General features: G+C 39.7%; 1 pseudogene; it reads left to right on the top strand.

Moving 5' to 3' along the window:
* LOC123512231 overlaps positions 1 to 8053 on the top strand; it is a 9301-nt pseudogene continuing 1248 nt past the window's right edge.

Below are 8053 nucleotides of genomic sequence, written 5' to 3'. Positions count from 1 at the left end.
GCATATCACAAGGCAGTGACTGAGCCCACCGCCAGTGTAAGTGTGGCAGTGTGGACGGTGCCATCAGTGACATTTAGGAGCGCAGGGACTGTGAGTGTACAGAGAGAGAGAGAGAGAGAGAGAGAGAGAGAGAGAGAGAGAGAGAGAGAGAGAGAGACGTTCCCTAGTACATTTGTAGCATCTAAAAAAATATCTGATCCAAGTACATGATATTAGTTACCATAGAAAATAACTATAATGTAAATGTCATTAATGATAATAATAATAATGATAATAATAGTAATAATAATAATAATAATAATAATAATAATAATAATAATAATAATAATAATAATAATAATAATATTAATAATAACAACAATAATAATAATAATAATAATAATAATAATAATGATAATGATAATGATAATAGAAATAGTAGTGGTAGTAGTAGTAGTAGTAGTAGTAGTAGTAGTAGTAGTAGTGGCAGTACCAGCAGTAGCAGCAGTAGCAGTAGTAGCAGTAGTAGTAGTAGTAGTAGTAGTAGTAGTAGCAGCACTGGTGCAGTAATTTGGTTGTGGTTGAACAATGTTGCTGTGGTGGTGGTGGTAGTAGTAGTAGTAGTAGCAGCAGCAGTGGCAGTAGTAGTAGCAGTAGTAGTAGTAGTAGTAGTAGTATAAGTAGTGGTGGTAGTAGTAGTAGTAGTAGTAGTAGCAGCAGCAGCAGCAGCAGTAGTAGTAGTAGTAGTAGTAGTAGTAGTAGTAGTAGTAGTAGTAGTAGTAGTAGTAGTAGTAGTAGTAGTAGTAGCAGTAGTAGTAGTAGTGCTAGTAGTAGTGGTAGTTGTTATTATTTTTGTTATAGTTGTTATCCTTATTGCAGTAGTAGTAGTTGCATTTGAAGTACAGTAATAGTAACAAAAGTAGCAAATAATCCACATTAGAATGATCTTATAGCTCTGAAAAAGAAATAACTTAATAAATGAATAAGAAACACAACCAAATCAAGCCACAACACTGAGAGGCGCGCATTTAGAACACGAGTACATATTTACCAAAGCAACACCCAAGTCTGACCTCGGAACATACCCACGTGCAACCTGATGATCTCGAGCACTTAACCGCTTCAATACTGGGACACATTTTTACCTTGGTGGTGGTGGTGGTGGTGGTGGTGGTGGTGGTGGTGGTGATGAAAGAAGTGATTTTATCTGAGTGTCATGTAAAAGATTCTTATATTCTCTAGCAAGGAGTAAACAAAATAATGGAAGTGCATGCAGAAAAATGATGCATGTACGATAAACTCTGAAAATTAATTGACATAACACGATTTTTTCCCATTTTTTTTCATTTATCTAATTTATATCGTTTATTTTCATTATTAACACCTTCAATGCTGGGACACATTTTTACCTTGAGATGTGAGTGCGATTAGACCATTTTATTGACATTAGGAAGGATCTATAGATGTCAGAAGATTAATGGTCAAAGTCTTCACTATTCTAATCCCCACGTAAGTACGATTAGACCATTTTATTGACATTAGAAAGGGTCTATGAAGGTCAGAAGATTAATGGTCACATTCTTCACTATTCTAATCCCCGACGTAAGTTTCTGAAGCTGTATATAATCACCAAATATTAACCAGAATAAGTATGAAAACACGTCGTATGGTACTCCAAAGGTTAAGCTGAAGATTTGTGGAGGGTGGCTGGGAGGATGAGTGTGTGAGGGATGTGAGTGTGTGATTGAAGAGTGTAAGAGTCTGAGAATGTGTAGAAAATTAATGTGGTATGATAGTTTGTGAATTATGGAGTGTTTGAAAATGTTTAGGAGTGTAAGCGAATGATTTAGTGTGTATAGGAGTGTTTTGGAGTGTGTGAGAGTCTTAAAGATTATTTGGTAGTGCTTGAAAATGTTTAGGAGTGAATGTGAATGATTGAGAATGTATATAGGAGCATCTTTAGTATTTTGGGAGTGTTTCAGAATGTATGGTAGTGTTTGAAAATGTTTATAGATGTTTGGAAATACAAAGAGGGATGTTTATGTTTAAGTGGGAATACTAAAGGAAAGGTTTGGAAGCATACATTTCTTTTTTATTCCCTTTGATACCAGAACACCTTACCTTGAGATTTGTGTACGATTAGACAATTTTATTAGCATTACGAAGGGTCTATGGTGGTCCAAGATTAATGGCCACAGTCTTTACTATTCTAATCCCCCCACTTACGTTTCTGAAAATGTATAAAATCACCAAATAGTAAGCAGAATGAATAAGGAAACGCATCATGAATGAGTTAAGGGAGTGTTTGGGAGTGTGAGGAAATGCTTATGAGAGTGCGAGTGTTTGGAAGTCTGTATGAGTGTGTGAGGTTCTTTTTGGAATGCTAGGGAGTGTTTGAACGTGTTTGGATAGTATTAGAGAGCATTTAGACATATGTGGGGTTGTTATAAGTGTCCACAAGTGATTGGGAATATCCGGAACGTGTAGGAGTGACTCAGGGGCAGAGAGGAGACAGGAAGCACGCGAGGTCAATGCTGTGATTTGTTAGTAAACTTTATATCCTCATGAGAGAGAGAGAGAGAGAGAGAGAGAGAGAGAGAGAGAGAGAGAGAGAGAGAGAATAAGTGACTATCTGTGTGTTTGATCTTTTGTGTTTATTTTGATACTAACAGTTGTATTGATTAACCTGTAATGTGTTGCATAAAGAGACAGTTCAGTTGCATTATGTCGTGAGGTAAGCCTTGAATTACTACCCTCTCTCTCTCTCTCTCTCTCTCTCTCCCATTAGTACCGATATAAGGCCACACTATTTCGACCACTCCACCTCGCTATCCTGGTAGATTATATTAACCATTAGTCCATTACCTTCAATCTTCGCCATGTCACGTTTGTTTATCTCCTTGCTATCAGTGCTGTGTAATCTTATCGCTATCTCTCAGGTTGGAAAGGGAAGGCCAGACCTCAATAACGCCCAGCTTGCTACAGGATTAGATACCAAAATCACCCTTATGAATTAGGGATATGAGGTTGGCAGGCGAATCTCACTTATAATGTTGAAATGTATATCAAATGTCATAAGATTTATACTTTAGTCATTAATATCACTAAAAAAATATAGCTAAAAATATATAGTAGGTCAGGAGGCAAGTTTAAAGGAATATAGTTGAATAGACGTGGTATTTGAACCTTTAATAAACTGAGAAGTGTGCCAGCTCCCAGCAACACTTGGTATCGGAACAGTTTCACGTGCTCGAGCTGACGGGGGAGGCAGTTGTCAGCTAGTGGAGGAAAACGCTCACGTAAAACAGGTATTCCTTTCACCTCCAGACTATTTTCTTTGTGTTCTTTCCCTTTCTTTGTGTTCTCCTGTCCCAAGGAAGCTTCAGACTCGCCCTGACCTGAGTTGACTGGTGTTCTAGTGAGTTGGCGGAATGGTAAGGCAAGCATTAATCAACCAGTGGAGTAAGACATGGAAACGGGTATTCCTTTGCACCCCTCGACTATTTTCCTAGTGTTATTTCCCTTCCTTTGTGTTCTCTTACCCCAAGGAAGCTTCAGACTGGCCTGACCTGAGATCGCTGGTGCTACAGTGAGGTGGCGGAGTGGTAGGGCAAGCATTAATCAACCAGTGGAGTAAAAGACATGGAAACGGGTACTCTTTTACACCCCTCGTCTATTTTCCCAGTGTTCTTTCCTTTCATTTGTGTTCCCCTCCCCCAAGGAAGCTTCAGACTCGCCTTATCCTGAGATCCCGTGTGTTATAGGACCATATTCTGATACACTTTGCTCTCTCACCATCACTGCTTTCCAAAGGCTCCAGTTGAAAATACTCGTGTTTTTAAAGGCATTATTATGATTCTGGTGATGGATTGGCAAGATTTTTAGTATATTAAAAGGGGAAACTGTCTTGAAAAACCTGCAAGTTGTCTCTGTGGCTTTGGGAAATTGTCGTAGTGAGAGAGGAAAGTGTTTCTGTATACGGGCGATAGTGAGGTGGAGGAGTGGTAGGATAAGCAGTGACCAGCCAGTGAAGTAAGACATGGAAAGAGATGCCTACTAGTTTTCACCTCTAGATTCTCTTTCCACTGTGATTTTCCTACTCTGAGCTCAAGGATGAAGCTGCAGTGAAGTGACGCAATAGTAGGGCAAGTGGTCGTCAGCCAGTGCAAGACGCTCATGAAAACAGGTGTTACTCTTTTTTTTATTCCACCGTGTTCTTTTCCTATTCTGGGGTACGTGAGGAGGTCCAAGAGGCTGTCACTGTGTGCTGATGCTTGTCTTCTCTCGGTGTACATTGAGAGGCGATATGTCTGATTTGAATTAAGTTATCTACATTGTTTAAGTGACGCAGTATTGTGGTGTGTGCATTACATTGGAATATGGCAATGTATCCGCTGTGAATCGTGTTATCAGTATCACGCAACGCTAGGCAGTGGCAGGATGACACACATCCAACACACACACCAGGAAAAGTTACGTTACATATACTCAGTCTTTTCCTTAACCCCTTACAACCATTTACTCACTTATTCTATTTTTACTCGCTTACTCCCGTACTGAAGTCCTAAATACTTCTACGGGCCAGAAGAGACAGACTTCATACGTTCTTTCCAGTGATTTTTCTGAAAAGTTACATTATATAACCCTTTCTCTGCTAGACTTCTTCACCTACATCTTTTTAGACGCTTTTTCTTGTCGTACAGTCTTTTAAATACTTGTTTGACCTAGGAAAGACAAAATTGATATATAATTTTCTCGTTTTCTGAAAAGTTACAATACATAACTTGTTTCTTCGTGTACTGAGCAGCTCTTTCCTTCATTACCTACGTTTTGCACTCTTCTTTAGTACTGCGAACATATAAACAGTTCTTTGACATCACATGAAAGACAAAATCAACATTCTAGCTATTCTGTGTGACCATTGTGACCATTCATGTGTTTTACGTATAGAGCACAAAATGATAAACAAATACGCGAAAAATAGTGAAATCAAACGTATGGTTCATATATTGCGCTCCACAACGCCTATAACTCGTCAGTGTAACAGAAGGTGAGACAGAGGGAGTCTTCTTGCTGTATATTGTGTTTAAAAGAAAGAGGTGAGCGATGAAGCGGCGGCGATAAGGCGTGTAATTATCTAATCGTAACACATGACGCCCTCTCTCACTCCCTCGCCGCGGTTGTTTTGTCCACTGGCCGTGTGAATGTGGGTAATTTCGTGCGTTTGTTTCAGGTGTATGTGCGTCTCTCACTCTCTCTCTCTCTCTCTCTCTCTCTCTCTCTCTCTCTCAGCTCTTGTTTTTCTTGAGTATTTAATTTCTATATTTGTCATTTCTGTTGTTGTTGCTTATCATTATTATTATTATTATTATTATTATTATCATTATTATTACTATTATTATCATTATCATTATTATTATTATTATTATTATTATTATTATTATTATTATTATTACTATTGTTATTATTATTATTGTTATTATTATTATTATTATTATTATTATTATTATTATCATTATTATTATATTATTATTATTATCATTAGGGGTTGTGGTGGCATGTCGTTCTTTTGCCGCCGCCACCTTCGTCGTCGCCGTCGTCGTTGTTATTGTTCCTTTGTTTCTGGTCTTTTTTTCTGTATTTTTTTCCTCCTCCTCCTTCTGCTCCTCCTCCTCCTCCTCCTACTCCTTCTCCTCTTCCTCCACCTCTTCCTCCTCCTTCTCTTCCTCCTCCTGCTCCTTCTGCTCCTCCTCCTCCTCCTCCTCCTCCTCTCCTGCTGGCCGGGGTGGGGTTGGTAGTCGACGCACGCACTCAGAATTAAGTCTAACCTCGTGACGTTTTCCTCCTTGGTCCTGAGTGTGTTGTGGAGGAGGCGAGTGAGGCAGAAGCGTGGCATTTCCGACGCTTTGTATTCCTTAAACTGACGGATAACTGTGTCCCATAATACCCTGCAACATATCTAATTGTGTGATCTCAAGAGAGATGAAAAAAAAGTTATTGAAATAGTTTTTTCATGTAGATGTTGTGTTTTTGATGTGTATGTATTATGTGTCTCATTTCTCTACACACTGTCTGTCTGTCTGTAGTTCTGTCTCAGTTTTTATAACCACAACAAAAATAAAAACAAAAAAACGACCGCCAGGCTGTTTATTTACAATTTATTGGCTTGACTTTGCTGGTATAGGAAATAAATTAATAATATCGCTATTTCTCTCGACTGGTATTTAAAAGACGTGACTGATATCGCCATTTGGTGTTATCACACACACACACACACACACACACACACACACACACACACACACACTTCTGAATGATCCCTCGTATGAATAAAGTTTTGGTCACATGAATAGGTGGACTCTTAGCTTAGTCTGTCCTCATTCCTCAGTGAGATGTGCACAAGTATGTGTCTGAAGGTTTTACGCAGGAAGGCAAACACGAGGCTGGGAATTGACGTACTTGACTCACAAAGCAAGGCCACTTAACTTATTTCCTTGCTCAGATGCGCCTCGCCACACACACACACACACACACACACACACACACGTAGTGGCTAGCAAGCTTGGCTCTCAACTGAGAAGGCCCGGATCCGAGTCCCTGGCCCAGTAAGGATATTCATTCAGCAGCAAGTGTAGGCACAGAATGTAACCCGAGAGGTGTTGCTGCCTCGCTGTCCTGGTATGGGGTGTATGAGTGGTCTCGAAGATCTTTCAGTATGACCTCTGAAATCTCTAAATAGGGAAACGATCAGCAGACAACCATAGGTAAATGACACACACACACACACACACACACACTCTTATAAGTACACTCATGCACCTTTCCGAGTCTTTAAAAGAATAATTTACCATAGTGTCTTGGACAATTAATTATCTCTGTATGCAATGCTACTTATTGACTATATTTAATCATAACTCTCTCTCTCTCTCTCTCTCTCTCTCTCTCTCTCTCTCTCTCTCTCTCTCTCTCTCTCTCTCTCTCTCTCTCTCTCTCTCTCTCTCTCTCTCTCTCTCTCTCAGCCGGCACCATGATGCAGCCTGAAAACAACGCGCCACCACAGAACCCAGCCATGGTAATTATCACTTTGTTTTTACTACTGTTACTACTTCCATTACTGTTGATGTTGCTACTGCCATTACTGTTGATGTTTCATGCACTACTACTACAACTACCATCACTACAACTTCTGCTGCTACTACTACTACTACTATTACTACTACTACTGTCTCTGCCACTACTACTTATTCTATCACCGCCACCACTGTCGCTACTACTGCAAACAACACGATCCCACTCACCACCACCACCACAGCTGTTGTTACTATTACTATTATAACTACTACTATTTCCATCACCACCCCTATTACTATTACCACCACCAAGACGTTTATTCCTGCGGTGCATAGTCTATCTACTTCACTTCACTTCCAGGCGGCGTCGAAGAGCAGGCTGGAGCAGACGCAGCAGCAGGTGAACGAGGTGGTGGACATCATGAAGACCAACGTGGAGAACATCATGGTGCGCGATAAAGGAACTCCACGAACTGGACAGATGCGCCGACAGCCTGAGAGTGAGTGATAGGCGGGGATCTTGCCAAGTACCTACAAGAAAGAAAAATAATAAGTTCAAGTTAGGCAAAACCTAATTGGTTCTCAAATGAAATGATAGGTAAATGATAATACAGGCGCTATAGGCCATATAAAAAAAAATGAAATAGTTTCAATAAGCAAGCCATCAGTGCTGAGTAACTAGAAAGATTTAACCCCTTCAGTACTGGGACACATTTTTACCTTGAAATTTTATTGACATTAGGAAGCGACTATAGAGGTCAAACGATTAATGCCAAGAATCTTCACTATTTTAATCTCACACACAAGTTTCTGAAGCTGCATAAAATTATCATATACGAAGCAGAATAAATATGAAAACGCCTCATGGTATTGAAGGGGTTAAAAGAAGATTAGATAAATTTATGGATAGGATGATAGGTGGAAATAGATACAGGTGTGATTTATTTAGGGACTTCCACGTGACGTGTAGGGCAGGTGGTTTCTTGCTACTTCCTCAGTGTTAA

The sequence above is a fragment of the Portunus trituberculatus genome, chromosome 33, assembly GCF_017591435.1.
Source record: "Portunus trituberculatus isolate SZX2019 chromosome 33, ASM1759143v1, whole genome shotgun sequence".
Lineage (NCBI taxonomy): Eukaryota > Metazoa > Arthropoda > Malacostraca > Decapoda > Portunidae > Portunus > Portunus trituberculatus.
The sequence above is the reverse complement of the archived record's forward strand: the minus strand, read 5'-3'. Positions and strand labels throughout refer to the sequence as shown.